The 26,993-nt window shown below is 44.5% G+C and overlaps 1 long non-coding RNA gene across 1 annotated transcript; it reads left to right on the top strand.

The window, feature by feature from the left end:
- Nucleotides 1-2,691: 2,691 nt before the first annotated feature.
- On the top strand, nt 2,692-25,840 carry LOC146352659 (uncharacterized). The gene is made up of 3 exons (XR_014787372.1): nt 2,692-2,869; nt 18,062-18,148; nt 25,233-25,840. It is a non-coding gene; the product is annotated as an uncharacterized LOC146352659 (long non-coding RNA).
- The last annotated feature ends 1,153 nt before the right edge of the window (nt 25,841-26,993 follow it).

The following is a 26,993-nucleotide window of genomic DNA, read 5'->3' on the forward strand; positions in this document are numbered from 1 at the left end:
TTATTTTCACTGTAGTCTACGTAAATGTTTACGTAGACTCCATGTGCCAAAATAAAGAACTCAAATGGCAGTGCCCATGGGTGCCGCCATTTGTGTTTGCATGTTTTTGTTTTTGTTTTAACTCAGCCGTGATAGGCTATGTAAACATTTACGTAGCCTATCACGGCTGACTGCAGGGACGCAAACGGCGGCGGCTATGGCCGCCGCCATTTGCAGTCCTGGCAAGACAAGATTCACGGCGGGAGGGACAGGGCGCCTCCCCCCCACCGCGAATCAACTTTTGTAAAGGGTAAGGGACTTTCGTACATCCCTAGATATAGCAGTGTCAATCCTGATTCCCCTGTCAGTTTGTCCAGGGGCAGCAGAGAGAGACTAGGAACCTTCATGTACAGAACAGAACTGTAGGGGTGCTTTTTCTGGAACTATTCCCCTGCAGGCTTGGTTTTCAGGCACATCCTCCAGCCCACCCCATCACTTATTCTGAGTGAACTAAGCAGAGATTGGAAAAGGAAGGAAGTCCGGAGCCTCTGGCTTAGACCACACAAACACTAGGGCTGCACCCCACCCAGAAGAAAAAGGAAAGACACAGGTGCCGGGTGAAGTAGGCTCACAGTTGTATTTAACATTACAATAAGATTGGAGGAGAGACCAACTAACTGTGCAAAAATGAATTAGGGATGTGCGAATCAGCAACATTTGAGTTTGCCAAAGTTCTCCAGATTCAGTCTCAAAGGTCATTCTGAATCAAGTCCCTATCAGATTGCGAGTGTCTTCTTTTTTTCTTTTCTTTTTGCATTCAAATATTTATGCATACATATTTTTCAAAATGCATGCATCAAATGTGCACATTTTTGAAATGTACGCATTCTTCGCCCATTGATTAAAACCCGTATGTGCACATTTTTCAGAAGTAGGCATTTTTCATGCATATTTTTCAAATATACAGATGCTGTTGAACACTTTTTGGGGTGGGGAGGTCAGTGAATCATACTGCAAGCTTGGAAATCTACAGACTTCAACTGCAGATTGTGTCTGACTCCATGTTCAGTCTGGAAGGTGTGAACTGGGTACAATCCTGATCCAGAATGAACTGAGACTAATTTTTCATATACCTCAATGAAATGAGGTATGAGTCACCTTTCAGCCTTCTCCTCATCAGTTTATAAAGGCTAAGTGAAACACTTTCTCAGTGTATAATGGCTGGCTACCTTCCTGCTGAGGGATGTGCTCAGCACCCTAGCCCTCCAAGTCCTCTCACTTTGAGTGGATGCAGGTCCCAAAGGATTCCTTTCCCTGTCTCCTGGTCCCACCACCCTTACAGAAAGTCTAGGGGATCTCTTTCACCATAGAGGTTGCATCACCAGTGAGCGATCTGCTGTTCTCTTTCCCCCCACTGCCCTCCTGTTGTGACTGAGCTATTTATAACAGCACTACCCATTCCAATCACCCAGAATTCCCTTACTGGATCAGTGCGGTGTACACAAAAAACTTGCAACCCAGAGCCAACTTGCAATCCAGAGCCAATCCAGATTGCAAGAGGGGGGGAATCCCACTCAGCCCTCCAAGAAAGGGAGGGTATCTTCATGACAGTGGAATGAGAAACGTGTTGGATTATTACCTGGATTTTCATGGAATCAGCTTTGGTCCATCAGGGACACACGAAGCAAGATAAGCTGAATGTATCATAACTTTAAAATCTGGCTTTCAGGTGTCACACAGTGCTTGAAAGGAACATTCTTCCAGGTGGGGTGGGGGGAGTAGAACTGAACATCATCAAACTGGCAGGGGTTGCTCAACCAGTGAGATAGTCTTGTTTTCCACCCCTGTCCAGGCTCCCCCTTGCTACTACATTATCATGAATGAAGAGCAACTAATTTCCCCCCTGTTGTCAGATTTTCCTAAAGAAGCCAAAATCCCTGGTTCCCAAGTGTGGCATCTGAAGGCTCCACCTGAGAGCTTCCCCCTACCCCAATTTCATCCCATTCCAGCAATCTGCCACAGAGTTATTGCTCCCATCCCATTTTTCCCCATATGCACCCTTTTTCCTTCAGAAGCCAAAATCCCCAATTCTCAAGTGCAGCCTCTGAAGACCCCCACCCCTGAGAACAGCTCAGCCCCTCAATTTTGCCCCATTCCTGCACTCTGCCCTGGAGTTATTGCTTCCAGCCACCCCTTTCTCCCTGTCTCCTTCTCCCTGCTCACAACGAGAAGCTCCCGTAACCCAAAAGATCATTACTGAGACAAAGCAGAGAATGGACTTTATAATACAACAGAGAAACGACTTAACATCAAAGAAACTACAGAATATCAAAGAAGCACAGCACTGAAATAGTGATTTAAGTAGGGATGGCGGAGAATTTCTCCACGAATCTCGGGGAGGCCGAATGCCAATGCATTCGTCCCCCCAAAATTGGCGGTGAAATTCTCCACCACCACCCCGCCCCCGCCCCTGGGATGGGTCTTACCTCCCTCGAATGTCCCCCGGGTCCCAGTGGCGTTTCGGCGGCATTTCGACGGGGGTGGGGGCGGCAGCTGGTCTTCTGACTGGCTGCCGCTGCTGCCATTACAAAGTGAATGTAAAAAAATCCCCCACACACACGTGATAGGCTACGTAACGATTTACGTAGCCTATCACGGCTGACTTAGGAAATCTAGCTGTGATAGGCTACGTAAATCGTTACGTAGCCTATCACGTGTGTGGGGGGTTTTTTTTTACATTTACTTTTGTATTTCACGGCCGGGGAGATGGGGTGCTTCTCCCCGGCCTGAATTTTGGCCGGGTGAGGCGGGGCCCCTCCCCCCCCGGCCTGAACTTCGGAGGGAGAACCAAAGCGCCTCCCCTCCACCGCGAAGCAAGCTGCGGGACCAGGTAAGTGACTTTCGTATATCCCTAGATTTAAGAGAGCATCAGAGAAGCAAAAGAGTGCTTTAAGAGAGTTACTAAAGTTAGCCTTTAACCGTTTCACTGCAGGGAAGCGAGATTTATTTCTTACTTCTGAGTAAACTGCACAGAAGGGGGGGACATGTTAAGGATGAAAAGCAGGCTACCTAAGGTGACTGAGTGTCCCCACTACTGTAGGAATGGGAGGGGTCATTGCTGCGCTCCTGGGGATTTCTCAATGGGAAAAACTACATCCAGTGGGGAAACAAGAGGGAATGGGGCACCCCACCCCCTGGACCACATCAATGCCAGGTCACGGAGGCAAGCCCAGGATTTAATGCAGAAGGGGGACATGGCATACTGTGGTAAAACCGCCAGGGAGCCACTTTCAATAAAAAAAGTCAGAGTAAAAGGAGTTTCAGAAAATGTGGCTTTTCAAGAGGGAAGCAGCTGTTTGGCAGCAGATTGGTGATGACACCATCTGTCATGAAATAATTCAGACTGCTCAAACTTCACACCAAATCACTCATGAAGACATGTGCCCAAGACAACTAGTCTCACCTACACTGATCCCTATAGGGTGGGCACCAGACAGATTGCAAAGAAGGTAGGGATGGACGAAAGTTCCTTACCTGGTCCCGCAGCTTGCTTTGCGGTGGGGGGAGGCTCTACATCCCTCCAGCCGAAATTCTGTCCGGGGGGGAGGCGCCCCATCCCTCCAGCCGTGAAACCTCTTCTCCTGCCAGGACGCAAATGGCGGCGGCCGTAGCTGCCACCGTTTGCGTCCCTGCAGTCAGCTGTGATAGGCTATGTAAATGTTTACGTAGCCTATCAGGGCTGACTTTGGAAAAAAAAAAAAGCACGTACGCAAATGGCGGCGCCCATGGGCGCCGCCATTTGCGTTCCTTATTTGGGCATGTGTAGTCTACGTAGACATTTACGTAGACTACGGCGAAAATAAGGGCAATGCAAATAACGTTGCCCTTATTTTCGCCGTAGTCTGCGTAAATGTTTACGTAGACTACATGTGCCCAAATAAGGAACGCAAATGGCGGCGCCCATGGGCGCTGCCATTTGCGTATGCGCTTTCCCCCCCCCCAAAGTCAGCTGTGATAGGCTATGTAAAGATTTATGTAGCCTATCACAGTGTTTTTTGAAAACCTAGCCGTGATAGGCTACGTAAATCTCTTTGTAGCCTATCACGTTTGTTGTTGTTGTTGTTTTTTTACTTGGAAATGGCGGCGGCGGGAGCCGGTCGGAAGACCGGCCGCCGCTGCTGGCGGGAGCCTCCACCGCCAGGGACATTTGACCAAGGTAAGTCCCATCCCGGGGGGGGGGGGACCGTTTCTCCACCAATTTCGGGGGGCCGAATGCATTGGCGTTTGGCATCCTGGAGATTCGCGGAGAAATTCTCCGACATCCCTAAGAAGGTCTGTGATGGGCATGGTGGACTTCTGTAGTCCACCTCCCTGTCCCTATGTAGGTCAGCATGTGGATACTGCCTATGCCCATGCTCTTGTCTCCCCTGTATCACCTTACTCCAGGGAGAGGCGCAACCCCTAGACAGTGTGGAAACTGAAAGAACAACAACAAAACTCTTGCTGGAAGTACTCGCACCGTATGAATAGAACTGGAATGAAGTTGCTTCCACAAAATTCCCCTTGGCATTTCCCTAGCTGAATTTAGTTGTGGAATATCCTTCAGGTACTCTCTGAATGCTCAGATATTCATCCAATATTCTTGGAATATCCACTGATTACTCCCTGGGGAGGTGGGGACACTCAGTGTTTGATTTGGGTATACCTTACCAACATCATCCCAGAGTTGTAGTGTAGCTATAGTTGTAACTTAACCTGTGTAATGGCCTTTGCCATTCCTTTGCTCCCCCAAATGAATAATGAGAGACACTTGTAGGTACACTGGTCTTAATCAGGTGTCCCCACCACCACCAGCTGCATTATTATTTTTTTATGTTTTTAGTGCCATTTAATTGCCTGTGTTTCCATCTTGTCTTGTTGGTGTTTGTTAATTTATTTATGTATCGCTTACTGTCATGATCTGCCGTGGGCAACAGGATTGCAAGGCTGGAACAGACACTTTGAAAAATACACAAACAAATGACAACCATGCTGAACGGTATGGCTCCCTCTTTTACAGCGGTACCATGGCCTTCTATGTTAAGAGCCTAGCAACCATGGAAACAGACACAGTTGCTCATTTCAAACAGATTGTCCAACGTCTGCTCATCAGTCACAGTAAGAGGGGAGGATCAGGCACTCAAACATGTTCATTTCACTTGGGAAGTGCAGTTCCCTGCTCCTTCTGTTAGTATAATGTAGCAGTTAAGAGAAAAGAAAAAGAAAACCTGTGTTCTGCGAAGTGGGCAGTTAAAAGTCTCACTTCAACCATGAACATGCTGGTTGGGGGCAATCAAGTCAACCTTTTTTTAAAAAATGAGCATCTCCCCCCCAGCCCAGGCTTGCCCCCCCCCCATCTACAATATGGGTGATAATAATACTGAATTATTATAAAACAACCAAGATATTGAATGTGCAGCACCTAGGTAAAACATTAAATACTAAATCAAGGATGCAGAACAGCAGGCCTGGGGTCCCAATCCAGCCCACCTGGGGTGCCAATCTGGCTCCCAGGGTTCCCCATACAGCCTCACCCACTTTCCCCCAACCACCCATCATTTTGTGGCTTCCCAGCTTTGGTTCTGTGTCCCCCGATTATTAAAGGTTGAAATGCCTCTCCTAAGGCTTCGTGACTGGCAGTAGGAGCTTTAAGCTACAATATGCTGGGTGTTGTTGCTGCTTGCATTTTAGCCCTGCCCCGCCCACATCCTTGTGGCCCCTGAGAGCTGCTCCAAAATGGCATCCAGCCCTCAGGCTGAAAGAATTTCAACACCCCTGTACTAAGGGATGATCTAGCCCTTCTGTGAGTCCACTCACTGAATTTAGGAAAGAGGAAGCAGCAGATGGGTGGTAGTGATGGTGGTATTAAACAGGACAAAGCCTTACATGGTCTAGATCCAAGGTACCTTAGGGAGCACCTTCTCCCTTATGACCCAGTCTCCAACCAAAGGTCCTCTGAAGGCCATCTGCTGTACCTGCCTAATGTGAGACTGGCAGCCACACGCAAGAGGACCTTTGCCACCCCCCCTCAGATGGTCCTTTGCCACCCCCCCTCAGTTGTGGAGTGACCTGCTGGTTGAAATGCGCCTGCTGACCTACTTGAAGGTCTTTAAGCCGGTCTTTAAAGAAGGTCTTTAGAGTCTTGAAGATTCCATTATTCCAGCAGGCATTCCCTTTTTAGAACTCTTGTTCCATTTGCTGACTTTTGTATACTGCTTTGAAGTTGTGCTGTTTTTAAGCTGTGTGGTTTTTATTGTTGGATTTTTTGTTAAACTCCTTGTGTGGCGCAGAGTGGTAGGCGGCCGTATTGCAACCGAAACTCTCCCCACGACCTGAGTTCGATCCCAGCGGAAGCTGGGTCTCGGGTTGCCGGCTCAGGTAGGGATGGCGGAGAATTTCTCCCCGAATCTTCGGGAGGCCGAGCGCCGACGCATTCGGCCCCCTGAAGTTGGTTGGGAAATTCTCCACCGGCCCCCCGCCCCCCCCGGGACGGGACTTACCTTCGGCGAATGTCCCTCTCGGCAGCGGGTCCCGGCGGCGGTTCGGCAGCGTTTTGTCGCAGGCGGGGGCGGTGGCCGGTCTCCCGACCGGCTGCTGCCGCCACCATTGCAAAAAAAAAAAAACTAAAGTAAAAAACAAACAAACACCCGTGATAGGCTACGTAATGATTTACGTAGCCTATCACGGCTAGATTTCCAAAGTCAGCCATGATAGGCTACGTAAATCGTCACGTAGCCTATCACGGGTGACTTTGAAAGAAAAAAATAAAGCGCGTACGCAAATGGCGGTGCCCATGGGGCGCCGCCATTTGCGTTCCTTATTTTGGCATGTCTAGTCTACGTAAAGATTTACATAGACTACGGCGAAAATCAGGGCACGCTATTTGCGTTGCCCTTATTTTCACCGTAGTCTACGTAAATCTTTACATAGACTAGACGTGCCAAAATAAGGAACGCAAATGGCGGCGCCCCATGGGCGCCGCCATTTGCGTACGCGCTTTTTTTCCCCCAAAGTCACCCGTGATAGGTTATGTGACGATTTACGTAGCCTATCACAGCTGACTTTGGAAATCTAGCCGTGATAGGCTACGTAAATCGTCACGTAGCCTATCACGGGGTCTTTTTTTTTTTTACTCTTTGTTTCGCAGCTGGGGAGACGGGGCGCTTCTCCCCGGCCTGAATTTCGGCCGGGCGAAGCGGGATGCCTCCCCACCCTCGCCTGAACTTCGGGGGGAGAAGCGAAGTGCCTCCCCCCCACCGCGAAGCCAAGCTGCGAAAAGGTAAGTGACTTTCGTACATCCCTAGGCTCAGGTCAACTCAGCCCTCCATCCTTCCGAGGTCGGTAAAATGAGGACCCAGCTTGCTGGGGGAAAGGTAGTCATGACTGGGGAAGGCAATGGCAAACCACCCCGCTATAGTCTGCCATGAAAACGCCATCAAAAGCGGCGTCCCTCTAGGGGTCAGCAGTGAACCGGTCCTTGAGCAGGAGGAACCTTTCCTTTCCTTCCTGCGTTTAGTTATATGTTGTTGGAGTATTTTGTCTGAGTCCTTTTATGTAAATGGCTTTTAAACTTTGTATATTGTATTTTAATGTTTTAACTTTTGTGAACTGCCCAGAGAGCTTCAGCTGTGGGGCAGTATAGAAATGTAAATAATAATAATAATAATAATAATAATAATAATAATAATTATATTTATGCAAGGGGTGTGTGTGGAAATTTGCTACTGAACTGAAGTTGCTAGATTTTACCAGAAATCAGAGGAGATTATATTCTGCTTAGCTCTATTCTCAGGAAGACATTTCTGCAAGGTCAAATTAGAAAGTAAAAATTAAAATGTAAAATAATAAATATAATGTAGGCTATTAATAACAAGGTTCAAATCTGTAAACAGCTTCTTCCCCTACAATATAATCTGAGTTTGTGCATGGTTATAAGAGAGTAAACAGCCATTTTCCATATTGTTTTGAGAGTATACTCAATAATTTAATTGGGCAATATGACACTAGATTGCTTTCTGTCTACGTTTTTTTTTTTAAAATGAGAACATGTGTGTGGGAAAACCATAGCTACTGGGAAAACCATAGCTTTGATTAGACGGACCTTTGTCGGCAAGGTGATGTCTCTGCTTCTTACTATGCTGTCTAGGTTTGCCATAGCTTTCTTCCCAAGGAGCAAGTATCTTTTAATTTCATGGCTAGACACGGGCTAGAGCTGTATCTTCAGCCTATCACGTGGCGGTGAAGGCAGCAAAAAAGGAATATTATGCTGCCTCTATCGCATCTGCAGAGTGCTGTCCCAGGAGGCTGTTCCAAGTGGTCCGGAGCCTGGTCGGTCCTGTGGCTCCGGAACCACTGGAGCATTCTAAGGCCTCCTGTGAGACCTTGGCAAGGCACTTTGCAGATAAAATTGATCAGATTAGGTGTGTTACTCTGCACTCTGTGGATACAGTTAGTGAGCAAGAGGCGGCCTGTGGCAAACCGGTTTTGTGGGATCGGTTCCAGCTTCTTCCTCCTGATGAAGTGGACAAGGTGCTTTCATCTGTACGGCCGACCACCTGCTTACTTGATCCTTGCCCATCTTGGCTCATTATGGGCTGCAGAGAGAGACTGGGTGAGGGGATCAGGGCGGTGGTGAATGCCTCCCTTGAGGAGGGAGTGATGCCATCAGCCCTCAAGGAGGCAGTGATAAAAATGCTCTTAAAGAAGCCCTCCTTGGATCCTCAAGTTCTGAACAACTTTTGCCCAGTCTCAAATCTGCCATTTTTGTAGGGGTGGACGAAAGTCACTTACCTGTCATCGAAGGCCGTTCGCGGTGGGGGGGAGGCGCTTCGCTGCTCCCCCTGCGAAGTTCAGGCTGGGGGGGGAGGCTTCCCGCCTCGCCCGGCCGAAATTCAGGCCGGGGGGGAGGGTTCCTGCCTCGCCCGGCCGAAATTCAGGCCGGGGAGAAGGCGCCTCGCCTCGCCCGGCCGCGAACGCGAAAGTAAAAAAAACAACAACACGCCCCCTGATAGGCTACGTGATGATTCACGTAGCCTATCACGGCTAGATCTGCAAAGTCAGCCGTGATAGCCTATGTGAATCGTCACGTAGCCTATCACGGGTGACTTAAAAAAAAAAAAAAAGCGCGTACGCAAATGGCGGCCCCCATAGGGAGCCGCCATTCGCGTTCCTTATTTAGTCACTGTAGTCTACGTAAATGTTTACGTAGACTACGGCGAAAATAAGGGCAACGCAAATAGCGTTGCCCTTATTTTTGCCGTAGTCTATGTAAACATTTATGTAGACTACAGCGACCAAATAAGGAACGGGAATAGCGGCATCCTATGGGGGCCGCCATTATCCGTACACTCTTTTTTTTTTAAGTCACCCGTGATAGGCTATGTGACGATTCACATAGCCTATCACGGCTGACTTTGCAAATCTAGCCATGATAGGCTATGTGAATCGTCACGTAGCCTATCAGGGGGCGTTTTTTTTTTCTTTGATTGCAATGGCGGCGGCGGCAGCCGGTCGAAAGACCAGCTGCCGCTCCCGCCTCGCTCGTACACCCACCGAACCGCCGGCCGGACCAGCCACCGGGAGGGACATTCGGTGAAGGTAAGTCCCACCCCGGGGGGGGTGCGGGGTGCGGGGGGGGTGCGGAGGATTTCTCCCCGAAACTTGTTCGGGGGGCCGAACACATTGGCGCTCGGCCCCCCGAAGTTTCGGGGAGAAATTCTCCGCCATCCCTACATTTTTGGGCAAGGTGATTGAGCGGGTGGTGGCGGTGCAGTTGAAGGCACACTTGGAAGAAACTGATTATCTAGACCCATTTCAGTCGGGCTTCAGGCTTGGGCATGGGACAGAAACGGCCTTGGTTGCCTTGGTAGATGATATGAGGAGGGCTCTGGATAGGGGTGAATGTTCCTTCCTTGTTCTCCTTGACCTCTCAGTGGCTTTTGATACCGTTGACCACGGTATCCTCCTGGACCACATGGAGGGGTTGGGCATTGGAGACACCGTATTGCAGTGGTTCCGGTCCTTCCTCTCTGGCAGGTACCAGGGGGTAGCACTGGGAGAGAAGGTTTTGGATCTGTGGCCACTTACCTGTGGGGTGCCACAGGGTTCCATCCTCTCCCCGATGCTATTTAACATCTATGTGAAGCCGCTGGGGGCTATCATCAGGAGGTTTGGGGTGCAGTGTCATCAATATGCAGATGACATGCAGCTCTACCTCTCATTCGAATCTTCACCAAGGTTGGCTGTAGAATCCCTGTCCAAATGTCTGGAGATGGTGAGTGGCTGGATGGAGAGGAATAAACTGAAGCTGAACCCTGACAAGACCGAGGTACTTTTGGTGGGAGACAAGAGGAGGCTAGGGGATGCTGACCTGTTGTTGAATGGGGTACGGCTACCCTTGAAAGACCAGGTCCGCAGCCTGCGGGTCATTTTGGACTCCCAGCTGTCCATGGAGGCTCAGGTGTGAGCTGTGAGCCGGACAGCGCTGTATCAACTCCATCTGATACGGCGGCTGCGCCCCTTCCTTCCCGACCATCTGCTCCCATTGGTAGTACATGCCCTGGTCTCCTCTCGTTTAGACTACTGTAATGCGCTCTACGTGGGGTTACCCTTGAAGATGGTTCGGAAACTGCAGCTGGTACAGAACGCGGCAGCTTGCCTGATTAAAGGCAGCCGCCAGCGAGATCACATCACTCCAGTGCTGAAGGAGTTGCACTGGTTACCAGTTGTTTTCCGGGCCAAATTCAAGGTGTTGGTTTTGACCTTTAGAATCCTATATGGTTCCAGCCCAGCCTATCTTAAGGAGTGTCTCCAGCAGCACCAGACAGGCCGCTTAACAAGATCAGCCTCGGATGGCCTTCTCTCTGTCCTATCAGCCAGGACAGCTAGACTGGTGGGGACGAGGGAGAGGGCCTTCTCTGTGGTGGCCCCCACTCTGTGGAACTCCCTCCCTAGAGAACTCATGCCCCCTCTTTAAAGAGCTTCCGCCATGCATTAAAAACGTGGTTGTTCAGGCAGGCATTTGGGGTGGGTTAGAGTATTTTAGAAAATGTTTTTATGGTAGAATTTTATTGTTTTAAACTGTTTTATTGTATGTTGTACATCGCCCAGAGTGGCTGGATGACCAGCCAGATGGGCGATTAATAAATTTAATAAAAAAAATAAAAAAAAATAAATGGCTACAGTCACTGTCTGCAGTGATCTTGGAGCCCAAGAAAATAAAATCTGTCACTGCTTCCATTTCTTCCCCTTCCATATGCCAGGAAGTGATGGGGCCAGATGCCATGATCTTCGGTTTTTTAATGTTGAGTTTCAAACCAGCTTTTGCCTTTTTGCACTCTCCTCTTTTACCCTCAACAAGAGGCTCTTTAGATCCTCTTCGCTTTCTGCCATTAGGATGGTTTCATCTGCGTATCTGAGGTTGTTGATAATTCTCCCAGCAATCTTAATTCCGACCTGTGATTCATCCAGCCCGGCATTTCTCATGATGTACTCTGCAGTCTGCATATAAGTTAAATATGCAGGGTGACAATATGCTGCCTTGTCGTTCTCCTTTCCCAATTTGGAACCAATCGGTTGTTCCATGTCTGGTTCTTACTGTTGCTTCTTGAGCCTCGTACAGGTTTCTCAGGAGAAAGGTAAGGTGGTCTGGTACCCCCATCTCTTTCAGAATTTGCCACAGTTTGTTGTGATCCACACAATCAAAGGCTTTAGCGTAGTCAATGAAGCAGAAATAGACGTTTTTCTGGAATTCTCTTGCTTTCTCCATGATCCAGCGAAAGTTGGCGATTTGATCTCTAGTTCCTCAGCCTCTTCGAAACCCAGCTTGTACTTCCGGTAGTTCTCGGTTCGCATACTGCTGAGGCCTAGCTTGTAGGATTTTGAGCATCACCTTGCTGGCATGTGAAATGAGCGCAATTGTACAGTAGTTTGAACACTCTGGCATTGCCCTTCTTTGGAATTGGAATGTAAACTGACCTTTTCCAGTCTTGTGGCCACTGTTGAGTGTTCCAAATGTGTTGGCATATTGAGTGCAGCACTTTAGCAGCAGCATCTTTTAGGATTTTAAATAGCTCAGCTGGAAGACTGTCATCTCCGCTAGCTTTGTTGTTAGTAATGCTTCCTAAGGCCCACTTGACTTCACTCTCTAGGATGTCTGGCTCAAGTTCAGTGACCGCACTATCGTGGCTATCAGGGACATTCAGATCTTTCCTGTATAGTTCTTCTGTGTATTCTTTCCACCTCTTCTTAACCTCATCTGCTTCCGTTAGGTCCCTGCCTTCTTTGTCCTTTATCATGCCTGTCTTTGCACAAAACATTCCCTTGAGATCTCCGATTTTCTTGAAGAGATCTCTAGTCTTTCCCATTCTGTTGTTTTCCTCAATTTCTTTGCATTGTTCATTTAAGACCATTGTTCATTTAAGAAGAGCCTTCTTGTCTCTCCTTACTATTCTCTGGAACTCTGCATTCAGTTGCATATATCTTCCCCTTTCTCCCTTGCTTTTTGCTTCCCTTCTTTCCTCAGCTACTTGTAAACCCTCCTCAGACAGCCACTTTGCTTCCTTGCATTTCTTTTTCTTTGGGATGGATTGAGTTGCTGCCTCCTGAACAATGTTACGGACCTCCGTCCATAGTTCCTCAGGCACTCTGTCTATCAGGTCTAATCCCTGAAATCTATTCCTCATCTCCACTGTATATTCATCAGGGATATGGTTTAGGTCATACCTGAATGATTTAGTGGTTTTCCCTATGTTCTTCAATTTAAGCCGAAATTTTGCAAGAAGCAGCTCATGATCTGAGCCACAGTCAGCTCCAGGTCTTGTTTTACTGACTGTATAGAGCTTCTCCATCTTTGGCTGCAAAGGACATAATCAATCTGATTTCGATGTTGACCATCTGGTGATTTCCATGTGTAGAGTTGCCTCTTGTGCTGTTGGAAAAGAGTGTTTGCTATGATCAGCGTGTTCTCTCGGCAAGACTCTATGAGCCTTTGTCCTGCTTCATTTTGTACACCAAGGCCATGCTTGCCTGTTATCCCGGTGATTTCTTGACTTCCTACTTTAGCATTCCAATCCCCTATGATGAAGAGGACATCTTTTTTTGGTGTTAGTTCTAGAAGGTGTTGTAGGTCTTCATAGAACCGATCAACCTCAGCTTCTTCGGCCTCAGTGGTTGGGGCATAGACTTGAATTATTGTGATGTTGAATGTTTTGCCTTGGATTCGTACTGCGATCATTCTATCGTTTTTGAGATTGTACCCCAGTACTGCTTTTCCCACCCTTTTGTTGACTATGAGTGCTACTCCATTTCTTCTAAGGGTTTCTTGACCACAGTAGTAGATATGATGGACAAGCATAAAATGGACAAGCATAAAATGGACAAGCATTAAATTCGCCCATGCTTGTCCATTTTAGTTTGCTGAATCCCAAGATGTCGATGTTCAATCTTGCCATCTCATGTTTGACCACCTCCAGCTTACCTTGATTCATTGATCTGACATTCCAGGTTCCTAAACAATATTGTTCTTTACAGCATCGGATTTTCTTTTCACCTTTTCACCACCAGACACATCCACAGCTGAGTGTCGTTTCAGCTTTGGCCCAGCCGCTTCACTCTTTCTGGCGCTACTTGGAAATACCCTCTGCTCTTCCCCAGTAGCATATTGGACACCTTCCGACCTGAGGGGCTCATCTTCCGGCGTCATCTCTTTTAGCCTTGTGATACATTCCATGGGGTTTTCTTGGCAAGAATACTGGAGTGGGTTGCCATTTCCTTTTCCAGTGGACCACATTTTGTCAGAACTCTCCACCATGACCTGTCAGTCTTGGGTGGCCCTGCACGGCATAGCTTATGGCTTCACTGAGTTACGCAAGCCCCTTCGCCACAACAAGGCAGTGATCCATGAAGGGGAATACCAAAATTAGCAACAACCTAATCAGTACTTCAATTTCCCAACAGTACAATATTCTGATGAGTTCACCACAATAACAGAGAGAAGAAAAAAAGAGGGAAAAAAGAAAAAAAAAAAGGGGGGGGAAGGAGAAAGGAAAGAAGTGAAGAAAAAAAGAAAAATTCCCCCCTCCCGCTCCCCCTCTCCCTCTCCCTCTCCCACCCCCTTAAAGAATTGAGTTTAAACTCCAACACCCCCCAGCCTCCGATGCCATTCTATTTTAAAAACTATATCTATAACCTTAACAATCTTACAGTTTAATAAATAACCTTACATTTCTATATCATATCATATCATCAATCCTATATCAAAGAAACAGGTCTACAATTCATTCCCAAAAGCCTATATTATTATTATTAGTAATAATAATAATAATAATAATAATAATAATATAGTATTATATAATAATAAAACTTAATATAAACCTTCAACCATCAGTAATATATTTTATACTAGATAGATTATCTATTTTAAAATAAAATATATAAAGAAAAGCAAAAAAAAAAAAGATGAAAGAGAGTAAACCAATATAAATATAATCATTTATCTTCTAAATTAGCCTGGATCATGCAGACTAAACACAAACAGTTAACAAAGCTTGTTTAAAGATTCCAGTTCATGGGTTTGTAACAGAATTCTCAAGCATTTTTACATTAAGCCATGCCTCTGCCATTTCATGATTTAGAAACTTCTTCATCTGACCTTCAGACACAATACAAAGTGTAGCAGGATATGTTAAGTAATATTGTAAGTTCATTTGTTTTGCCATATTCTTTGCTTTGATAAATTGCCTTCTTTTATTCGCCACCTCTTTGATGTAGTCTGGAAACAACATAACTTTATCTTGTTTCCAGGAAAGGCTTCCACCTCCCTTGCCAAACGCAGGATATAATTTTTTGTGGCGACTTTTGCAAATTGAGCTATGATCATGTAATCAGTCCCTTTAGCATTTGACACATGAAATGCCTGCTCAATATCAAGTAACCATCAGATGGAACAGGGAGTATCTCATGCAAAATTTTATCCACAAAAATAGGCAATTTTACATCATTAGGCAGATTTTTAATCCCAATTATATGTACATTGGATCTTTTTGTGAAGGCCTCCAGTTGAGAGATTCTATCAGAGATATTTTTAAAACAAATTTGTAGGAATGTCAGAGAATTCCACCATGGACTGAAATGGGGTCGAATTCCCTTCAGTCTGTGCCACGGAATCCTCTGAGGAATGGCAACATGAGGTCCTGCAGAGCCAGCAGTCATGCGGCTTTTTTTTTGTCATCTGCACAGAGTTGCAAAATTTTTGTAAATAAAAACGCAAGGTAGTATATTCCAATGATAAATATGTCCTTTTTTAAAAAAAATGAATTGTGCTCACCGCCTTGATGTGGGTGTCCTTTTTCAATTGAAATCCTCCATCTCTGTTTACTTTCAGCCAAAACTAGGGATGTACGAAAGTCACTTACCTTTTCGCAGCTTGGCTTTGCGGTGGGGGGGAGGCTTCCTTCAGGCCGGGGGGGAGGCTTCCTGTTTCGCCCGGCCGAAATTCAGGCCAGGGAGAAGCGCCCCGTCTCCCCGGCCACGAAACAAAAAGTAAAAATAAAAAAAGACCCTGTGATAGACTACGTGACGATTTACATAGCTTATCACGGCTAGATTTCCAAAGTCAGCCATGATAGGCTACGTTAATCGTCACGTAGCCTATCACAGGTGACTTTGAAAGAAAAAAAAAAGCGTGTACGCAAATGGTGGCGGGCCATGGGCGCCGCCATTTGCGTTTGTTATTTTGGCATGTCTAGTCTACATAAAGATTTACGTAGACTACGGTGAAAATAAGGGCAACGCAAATAGCGTGCCCTTATTTTTGCCGTAGTCGACGTAAATCTTTACGTAGACTAGACGTGCCAAAATAAGGAATGCAAATGGCGGCGCCCATGGGCCGCCGCCATTTGCGTACGTGCTTTTTTTTTTCAAAGTCACCCGTGATAGGCTACGTGAAGATTTACGTAGCCTATCACAGCTGACTTTGGAAATCTAGCCGTGATAGGCTACGTTAATCGTTACGTAGCCTATCCACGGGTGTGTTTTTGTTTTTTTACTTTAGTTTTTTTTTTTTTGCAATGGCGGCAGCAGCTGGTCGGGGGACCGGCCGCTGCCCCCACCTGCGCCGAACCGCCGCCGAACCGCCGCCGGGACCCGCCGCCGGGAGGGACATTCGCTGAAGGTAAGTCCCATCGAGGGGGGCGGGGGGGCCGGAGAATTTCACCGCTGATTTTGGGGGGCCGAATGCGTTGGTGCTCGGCCCCCCAAAGATTCGGGGAGAAATTCTCCGCCATCCCTAGCCAAAACACTTCTTCCTCCTAGGGGCTTCCCAAAAGAAGGCTGTCCTAGGTGTGCCTGAGCAATGCACTCTTTGTTTAAAGCAACACTGTTTGAAAGAAAGAAAAAACCTTTTAAAATGACCATGCTGCTCTGGAGCCCTGCTAAGCTTTATATTTCCACATCCAGCATTGTTGTTGACGTTGTGAGGCTAAAATGGAGAGGAGAACCAACTCTGTGCATGTCTACTCAGAAGTAAGTCTTATTGAGTTCAATGCGACTTACTCCTACACATGTCAGCACCCCACTTGCCCCCAGCTCAGCTTTGTATTTGCACATCCAGCTCGTTATCAAACCTCCTGTTAGTTATCTCACTGGGTGACTTTGGGCTGGACTCTAACCACTACACCATACTTCTGTTATGCAACTCATGAAGAAAAAGAGACAGTATAATGGAAAGTTCTTTCTGAAGCAGTCACACTTGTACAAATGCAGCGTGAAGGGAAAGATCAGCAACCTTCTCTTTGTTTGAATAAAAAGCACACACTGCACATGCTCAGGGAGTGGACAAAAAGAGGAATTTGAAGAATATTTGAAGAAACAGGGAATATGAAGAACTATATTCTTCCATTATGTGTGTGTGTGGGGAATCTCCCCTAATCCAGCTGTTCCCTGGACCCCCCCCTTCACCCAAGGATCTTCTGTGATAACTAATAGGAGGTTTGATCATGAGCTGGATGTGGAAATACAAAGCTGAGCAGAGAGGAGAACCAACTCTGTGCATGTCTACTCAGAAGTAAGTCTTACTGAGTTCAATGTGACTTACTCCTACACATGTCAGCACACCACTTGCCCCAAGCTCAGCTTTGTATTTCCACATCCAGCTCATGATCAAACCTCCCGTTAGTTATCTCAGAAGACCCTTGGGTGAATGGGGGGGGGGGGGTTTCCAGGGAACAGCTGGATTGAGGGAGATTCCCCACACACACACATAATGGAAGAATTCCCTGGTATTCCCTAGTTCTTCATATTCCCTGGTATGTTTATTCCTCATTTTGTCCATTCCCTGAGCATGTGCAGAGTGTGCTTTTTATTCAAACAAAGAGAAGGTTGCTGATCTTTCCCTTCATGCTGCACTTGTACAAGTGTGACTGCTTCAGAAAGAACTTTCCATTATACTGTCTCTTTTTCTTCATGAGTTGCATAACAGAAGTATGGTGTAGTGGTTAGAGTCCAGCCCAAAGTCACCCAGTGAGATAACTAACAGGAGGTTTGATAACGAGCTGGATGTGCAAATACAAAGCTGAGCTGGGGGCAAGTGGGGTGCTGACATGTGTAGGAGTAAGTCGCATTGAACTCAATAAGACTTACTTCTGAGTAGACATGCACAGAGTTGGTTCTCCTCTCCATTTTAGCCTCACAACATCAACAACAACGCTGGATCTGGAAATATAAAGCTTAGCAGGGAGAATAATACCTCGCGCAGGGCTCCAGACCGGCATGGTCATTTTAAAAGGTTTTTTCTTTCTTTCAAACAGTGTTGCTTTAAACAAAGAGTGCATCGCTCGGGCACACCTATTACAGCTTTCTTTTGGGAAGCCCGTAGGAGGAGATAGTGTTTTGGCTGAAAGTAATTACTGCACATCTCAGAGCAGGGGAAAAAATACGTAAATTTCTACGAAAAATAGCCTTTCTTACGGAAGTTATGCAGACTCGCAGAGATGGCAGGGCACTGGAATTACCGTTGTCAGCATGGATTTATCTTCGTAATTTTCAGAGCGGAAAAAAGAAGAGAATTCCGGGGGCTTGTGAATGACGGTACGGAGCACTGGCCGCAAACTGCGGAAGTCAAGAGGCACGGAAGGTACACAATTCGTACATCCCTACAAATTTGTGTCGTAGTTTCATTTCCTGCCACTCGGTCTTCAAGCTCATTAATTTTTGTCTCTATTTTTTGCCGTGATGCATTATTTAAATCTACAGCTCCTTGCGGGGCGGTGATGGAATTTTGGATTAAATCCACCCTTTGGACTTGTTCCATAAATTGCGAAGATAAAGTCTTTATCAGTGTAAATAATTCCCCTATATCTTCTGTTTTTGACAGTTTTGACACAGAGGATGCAGGGGGAGTAGATTTATATGCATTTTTTCAATCAGAAAACTACAGTGCAAAATTTGGAGAAGGATTAAAACTGAAGGACGCTTCACATATGAGTTGAAGAAGTGCATACGTGCTCTTTCAACATGCAAAGGGGTTTGGCTGATCCCCCTTTATCTCTCAGCCTAACAGGATCTGTAAGGCAAGGATAAAGTGGGATGGCTGGAGAACTGTGGTAAGGATATCAGGGGAAAGCCCAGTGCATGCCACCCTGTCCTGGAGTAGCATGAAAGAAGGCCAGGATACAAAAAAACGGTTAATGAATGAAACTATGAATTTTCCTGGAGGTGGAAAAACAAAGACCCATATCACGCTTCAGACACATTGCTCAATTGAACAGTGATGCTGTACAGAAAAGGGCATGCCTGGATTTCCCTCTTAATTACTTCTATTAGTAGCTCTTTTTGTCATCAGCAATGTTGTCAGTGAGAGCTAGAAATGGTCCAGTCTATGAATCCTGATTAGAAACCACTTTGAGGATGTTAAGAGAAGCAAGACTGAAGAACATCCCTAGTTGTATGGTGTTCCCACTGAGTGTCCATCATCTATTGACTCCAAGTTCAGTTTTTTTGCTTTGTTTTAATCGTCAGCTGTTTTCCACTTAGCAGATGAAAATAAACTTACATCTTCAACAGGTTTTTTTTCGTAGTCGTGTGGCTATTCATTCATTTAGATATCAGTGTGATCTTATGATGTATTTTCATTTGCAGGACTGCATGAAACACTCTAAATATGGTTCTTCAGGGTTTCCGTTTGGCTGAACCCCCTCTTGCTTGTAGCGGCTTTGCATTTTAGCTCTGTTGAGGCATTGCTTTTCCATAATTAGTAGGAAATGGAATTAAAATGGATGCTCCACAGAGCACTTAATATAGCAAGCACTATATTAACCAGCAATGCCCTTACCCATGGCAAAGATCCTTCTATAATGTTTACTCACAAGTAAGCCCCATTCTGCAAATGTCCCCTACAGTTTTCATTAACAGGACAATCATATCCATTTTTACTCAGAAGTCCCAATACGTTCAGTGGGTTACTCCAAGATAAGTGTCCATAGGATTGCATTGAAGAAGTTTCCTACTTGTAGGTTTTGCCCATTTTATTGTTTCCTTTTCATTGCAGTTGGGAGATTAGTGATGAATTTTCCCTTAATTATTCAGCTTCTCTTCCCTGGGAGGTGGGGGGATGCTTTAATTACTGGCTTCTGTATGTTTTCTCCCCTCTCCTTTCTTTCTTTCATACAACTTTCTTGTTGAAGGTATCAGGCCCTATTTAATATTATTTTCATTCTTTAATCTTTCAGTGTGATACAGACTTAGATTTATGATCTTGGAAATAAAACAAAAAGAATTAGAGAATTAACTATTGTGTTGAAGCTTAAAAGGTTTCATATGTAGGTGTTATTATTTTGGGTTCTACATAATGTCATTTTCTTGAGTCAATTCCTGCATTTTTCATCCTTACCTTGGGTTTTTCCAAAAATTATTTTAGACTTGCCTCACTTTTTCATATTAACTCTGGCTATTGTCACTGCAGTCAGAAACAAAAATCACTGGAACATTTAATTAATTAATATAGTCAATTAATTGACTGAGAAATTAATTGATCAAATTTAAATGCACCTGTATATTACCAAGACATCAATATTAGTCCTTTCCGACATATTGATACATAGACATATTGAAGGAAGTGTAAGATAGACTTCAATGTAATAAATGAAGGTAGCGTTAGAGGTAAAGGTCGTCTTTAATATTTCATTGTGTGCTCCCAACTATAAAAACAACAAAGCAGAAGCACAGTAACCACCAAAATAAAGTTGTCCTGCTGCATTTGCAGCTCCACCAATGAAAACTAGACCCCCACTGATCAATGAACTAAAGCTTTCATTTCTTAATCTAACGATTAAACTGAATTAAGCTAGCAGCTGTACAAACAGCAACTCAAACTGAGACACATGCAGTTCCTGGCCAATACAGCCACAGCTCAATTTGTCCAGGGACTCATAGGATCTTGCCCTGTAAGTTGTGATGTACTGATAGTGAAGTTGTCTCTGAGTATGTTCCATGTGTATTTTTGATCACATGGCTCTCCACATGTGCTTCAGTTGCCCCATGTCTGCCCCATACACATCAAATGGAACTGACTAGCTAAAAGACCCTTCCCTAATCTGGTGCCCTCCACATGTTTTGGACTATAACTCCCATCATACCTGACCTTGGCCATGCTGGCTGGGCAGATGGGAGTTGTAGTCCAAAACATTTCAAGGGCACAAAGTTGGGGAAGGCTGATCTAAAATGACAAGTATGAACAACTGAAAGTGAAATGGCTGAAACTACTGGCGAAAATTCAACAGATCATTTATTCAGACAAACTTGGGGACTTATGAAGAAGTATATAATGTCAGATGGTAAGCTTTACCCTTTGGGGAAACTGCATTTGAAATACCATCTGCCTGGTTCACAATATCTTCTAAGGCATGAAGTCATCAAGGTCAGACATGGGCATTTCTACCCAGATCATCAATTGGGATTGATAACAAGTGATACTAAAGGTTGTATGTTTTAATAATGCTTCTTAAAATCTCATTTCTCTGGCATATAGGACTCATTTTGATTTCAGTGAGCATGGGAATTAACTGTTCATAGGGCTGAAGTATAGAACCTTGATTATAAACTCTTGATTCATGCATTGCCAAACCCCCATAAGGCTGTGGTGATATATATTTGAGAAATTTTCCAACATTGTCCCTGACCACTATGTTTCCCTTTGGATCATGTCATATATAAGTGCCACTTCCCAGAAGAAAAAAGAATCCTACAGCAAAATCATATTTGTATAAGCAATCGTACAAATTGAATCCTGCATGTATTTCATGTATACCAAACACACTAGGTGCATCCAGACCTGATTCTCTTGGATGGATGATCTTGGAGTTTCACCCACTACACCATCTGTTCTTTATCTTCAGGGTTTTCCCCCTCCCTTTTTCTCCCCCTGCCCTTTTGTCCCATCTGGGTTGTTTGTGTGTCTTGGGTAAGTGATTATATGTGCTGGGATGAAAGATGATACAATACTATAAATATGTATCGATGTGTGTTTGGACAAGGGTTTAATGGTTCTGTCTTTCTTTATGCTGTAATCTGAAGAAATGTAATAAAACTTAATCGTGAAAACAAACCAAAAACAAATTATGGTTTGTTACTACAAGAAAAAGCCAAGGGCTTACATACGCTCCCTGCTCCTCTCCTCCTATGGTGAAGCCATAAGGAGATTAGAAGATTCACTTCTGTTTACAAGTGACTAAAGTTTAGCATTACACCTGAACCCTAAACTGTGGTTAATCCTAACTGGAGTCTATTCAAAAAAGGCATCTTCATTAACCAAGGTTTGAAGTTGGCTTGTTTCAGTCAAAACTGGAAGGGAACGCTTCTGATTACCTCCTCAGAGCTGCACCAGAAAGGGCGGGGGGAGTACATGAGCTTGAGGCTCACCTAGGCTCATTCCCATAACAATAAACCATAGTTCATAATTTGCTCTTAATGCAACCACTGTCTATTTGAGCCTTCCCCATTCTGGTGCCCTCCAGATGGTTTGGATGTCAACTCCCATAAACCAGAAATCCTGGGAGGTGTGGTCCCAAGCATCTGAAATGTACCAGTTTGGGGAAAGCTGGTCTATTTCATCATGTGTATACACTGCCAGAGAATGTGACTCCATTTCATCATGTGTATGTGTATACACAGCAGGAGATCATTGCAATACCAACATAGTCTATTAAGTCAGCATGGCTGGCTTTCTTTATTGAACAGAGGGGTATCCAAGAGGAAAGGCATATGCCTCTCCCTTGGACACTTCTCACAGTCCCAGATGTGCATTAGTCAGTGCTTTTCTGGGAGAATGAGGGGCTCTGGGCAAACTTTTAAATAATAAGCTGAAGTTGGGCATTTCTGGACATGGATGTATGTTCTTACACACTGTCGTTCCTTTCCCACATGTAAATAACCAAACACAGCATTACTAATGTGTGCGACAAAGAAAGCTCAAAAGCAAACTTCACAGCTGTTCATGATGCTGTCTTCTAGCTGCCCTTCCATCTCCAGTCTATACATGTCTTCATTTTGCAAAAGTTTGCACTAGAAGCAAAGAGTACAGGCACAGTAATTTTGGTTGTATGGATTTTGAGAATAATTATCTTTTAAGGTATTTTTTTCCTAATGAAAAACAGGAATGGACAGTTCCAAAAGCCAGTTCCTCAGCTGCTGATAAGATTAATGTACTGATTAATACCTTTTTCTAAGTTGGATTGGAGGTGAAAGCAATCCCATTTGGCAAAACCTCATCGCATTTGCTGACATCTTCATTAACCTCACTGATAAGGAAGCCATTTCACAATAAAAAATTCTCAAGGCTACAGATGTTATCTTCATAGCTTCACCTAACAATGCTAATTCTCAGTGTGAAACACGCAGGTTCTATTGCCTTGATAATTTCACAGTAGCCTATATACCTCCCCCCCCCCCAGCCCTCTGGTTAAAAGGTTTGACATAGAAAGAACCCAATTACTTCACACTCACTAGAGAAGGTTGATTTTCGAAAGGACATTTCACCTTTTAAGCAAAAGAGAGCGCATGGATAGAAACATGGAAACTGAACTGAAGTGTGTATGTGATCACACTGAAAGTGGTATTGAACCTATTTATGGTCCCATAAAGCTTCTGTTTGTGAATAAGCACTGCCACATTGACAATCAGATTGCTAAAAAGACAAAGCCTTGGCCATGGGTCAAATGTACAAAATCCAGGCAGCAGCACAGTTGCTTTTGATTCCAGAAGCTGCTATTGTGTAAGTAAATGCTGGTGTTGAGAAGTAATCAATGACTCTCCATGGCTGATGAATAAGGGTTCCTTCACTCTTCAGCTTTGCAGTGAGGCAATGTGTGTATAACACTTCCTGTTACTGATCTATGGAGCAAAGGAGGAGTGGAGCCTCTTTTCCACCAACAGCAATAAAGAAACCAAGTCACGGGAGGGCTTAGCTCAGTGGCAGAGAACATGCGTTGCATACAGAAGGTCTTGGGTTCAATCCCCCAACGTAGCCAGGTAAAAACAATTAGGTAGAATTCTAACTTCAGTAGAATGATATTTGAAGTTTGGGTGTAATGGAGTTTAAATTTAATCCTTTTAAGTAACTTTTTAATATTGTTTTCTTTTTCTTTCTTGCTTTCTTCTTCCTTTTCCTTCTTCTGTTTTTTTTCCCCCTTTTTTGTTATTGCTGTGTCCTCCTAAGAATACTGTAATGATGGAAACTGTAGATATTGATTAGGTTGTTGGTACTGTTTATTTAATTTATAAAGATAAAAAGTAGAATGAAAAGTATCCCCCCCCCCAAAAAAAAATGATTAGGTAAGTACATGAGAGGGAAAAAAAGCTGTTTAAGAAGGTGAGGATCCACTGTGAGCCGAGTTTTGGCAATACTGAGTTAAATGGCCACATACTCTGACTTTACATGGCTTGGGACCACAATACCTGATGGAGCACTATATGATGAACATCTGAGGCTCTCCTCCAAATGCCTCCTCTGAGGGAAGTTCAGAGGATGGCAACCAGGCATCCCCTCTCCTTCCAAGCATTTGACAATACATGATGGGGCTTCTAATGTCAGCTGTTCTATTGGGTCCTAGTATTGTACTGTTCAGTGTTTTTAGCTGTTTTAAATTGTTCACAAATGTTGCACAGTATTTTAATTTATTTATTTATTGCATTTATTGCATTTATATCCCACCTTTTTTCTTCCTTAAGGAACCCAAGGCGGCATACATAGTCCTCCTTCTCCTCCATTTTATCCTCACAACAACAACCCTGTGAGGTGGGTTGGGCTGAGAGTCCGTGACCAGCCCAAAGTCACCCAGTGAGCTTCCATGGCCGAGTGGGGACTAGAACCCAGATCTCCCGACCCCCAGTCCAACACTCTAGCCACTACCACACTGGCTCATTTTATCCTGTATTTGGGTTTTTAGTTTTTGTGAACCAGCCAGAGAGCTTCAGTTATTGGGCAGTATACAAATGAAAGAAATGAAATGAAATAAAAATGACTTCATACAGGGCAGCTTCCTAAATTTCATTATTTATTTGACCCTTTAAGCATACAAACTCTTTTGCCATTCTTAGCCCCCTTAGCCTCATCTGGGCTAAGTTAAGCTCAGAAACAGTGATTAAGATAAAACTACATAAACAGCTATATGACTGAAAAGGAAGGTAACCTTGGTCTCCAACATACAAATTGTGATACTTTCTATTGAACTATACTCTGATTCCTTTCTAGGAATTTTCATCATTTAAGATAATCTGCAGCCAACAATATAGATATATTAGTTTATGGAATGCAGATCATAATGTGCAACAAACAGAATCATAGAATAGTAGGGTTGGAAGGGGCCTATAAGGCTATCGAGTCCAACCCCCTGCTCAATGCAGGAATCCAAGTCAAAGTATCCCTTACAGGTGGCTGTCCAGCCTCGTCTTGACTGAATGCCTCCAGTGTGGGAGAACCCACCAGTTCCCTAGATAAACATCAGGACAAGAACATCAGGAGAAGAGACAAGACAGAACCAAATGGAAAGGTGTCCAGCCAACCTGAACTGGAGAAGATCCATCTTCAACCTTAAATTTTGTGACCTATAAATCTTGAATATGAAAACATAACCCATCCACTGACCTAACTTTGTCAGATAGTCAGCATCTGAATTTTGTGTCAAGAAATGGTGGATAACTTTGCTACTTTCTTACATTTGCAGAAAGACTGTAGTGGTATGCAAGATCAACTGATGGCAACCAGTGTGAAAGACGTTCCTTCAAAACAGAGAATTTCAGGAAAATCTGCAGTCCAATGAAACAAGTGGGGGAGGGGAATGAAAGCTTTTGTACATCAATACAACCATATACAAGTCTACATTTGACTTCTTAAAAAAAATTCCCAAACTATTTTGAGCCGTATGCAAGTTCATTTATGTGCAGTTACTTTAAATAAATAATAGATTAACAATGATTTTAAGAAGGGAGAATAAACAGCAGTATTAGTCCATTGAATATGGTCACCTGCCAATACCTGAAAGAAAATAAACTTCTATGTGGGCCATAAAACATTGGCTCAATCAACAATTTTGCAAGTGTATCATGAAGATTTAAAAAAAAAAGCCAGCCAAAACAACAGGCAAAATAATTAGTCTTGAGATTCACTGGAAATACAGATGGAATCGGTTTGAACTGCTGTTCTTCAAAAGAAGTTCTTTTTTTTTTCTCTTTTGATAAGAATTATGCTTACCATTTATCTACCACTTACAAGTGGTCAAAGTGTTTTATATGCATTATGTTGCATTTCTTACAATAAATCTGTAAAATTGTTGTTGTGGTTCAGTCGTTAAGTCGTGTCCAACTCTTCGTGACCCCATGGACCATAGCATGCCAGGCCTTCCTGTCCTCCGCTCTCTCCCGGAGAGTGCTCAAGTTCATAAAATCTGTAAGATAGAGATCCCTATATTCCAGATTTGAGGGACAGGGGCTGAGGCTGAGAGAAGGGGAGGGGAGGTTGCATAAAGGTATATAGTAAATTCATGCTAGGAATGGAGGAGAGATTTGTTCAGTTCATATTTTAGTATGGACCTTCCTAATTCTGGACTCTCAAACCACTATGTGAATCAAATCTAAGTTATCCTTTGAAACTCACGCTTCCCCAGATATTACAGTGGAGTTCTCCAATTTAAAAATGCATACAAAAATGCATGTGTTAGGGAAAATGTGCACAAGAATGCATATGCATTTTAATGCAATTTTTAACAGAAAATTCTCAAAGTTTGGGATGAACCCAGTTTAAGACTGGAGAAATTCTCAAAGTTCAAAATGAACTGAACATAAGACTGGGAAAATGAAAAATTGAGAAAACCTGAAACTGACAGATTCATCCATCCCTACTTCTTGGCACACTTCTGATTTAATCCAGGTACTTCTTTATTTGTAGCTCAGTCTCCAGTTCAAATATACATCCAAAGAGGAAACATTGCATGTTTAATGGGACTAAGGGTGTTTCTGCATTAAGGAAGCCCCCCTGCAAAACCCCACATCCTTTCCGGAGCTTCCTGCTTTCAGTTTCTTTGAGGGATTAGGAAGGGCTCCTTTACACAGCAGACACGTGGTTTGAACTGAGGGCATGCCTTCCTCCCTCCCCGGCATGTGTGCAAAGGAGGGGGGGGGGAGAGAGTCTTGTTTTCGTAGCTCAACTTCTGCTGTACTGTTTTCTTGCAGCCCCCAGGAAACCTCTGACTTACTTCTGATTAGAGATAATACCACGGTTTAAGTCTGCAATCCTGGGCACACTTACTTGGAAGTAAGCTGCATTGAACTCCATGGGACTTACTTCTGGGTAGACATAAGATCACCCTGTAAGTCTGCAACCTCGGCACACTTACTTGGGAGTAAGTAGGGATCTACGAAATGTACTTACCTTTCTGCTGATTATGTTTATGGTGGGGGGGGAGGCGTTCCGTCCCTCCCCCTGGAAT

The sequence above is a fragment of the Heloderma suspectum genome, chromosome 2 (genome assembly GCF_057233095.1).
Source record: "Heloderma suspectum isolate Gila_16-S chromosome 2, 16-S_ref, whole genome shotgun sequence".
NCBI lineage: Eukaryota > Metazoa > Chordata > Lepidosauria > Squamata > Helodermatidae > Heloderma > Heloderma suspectum.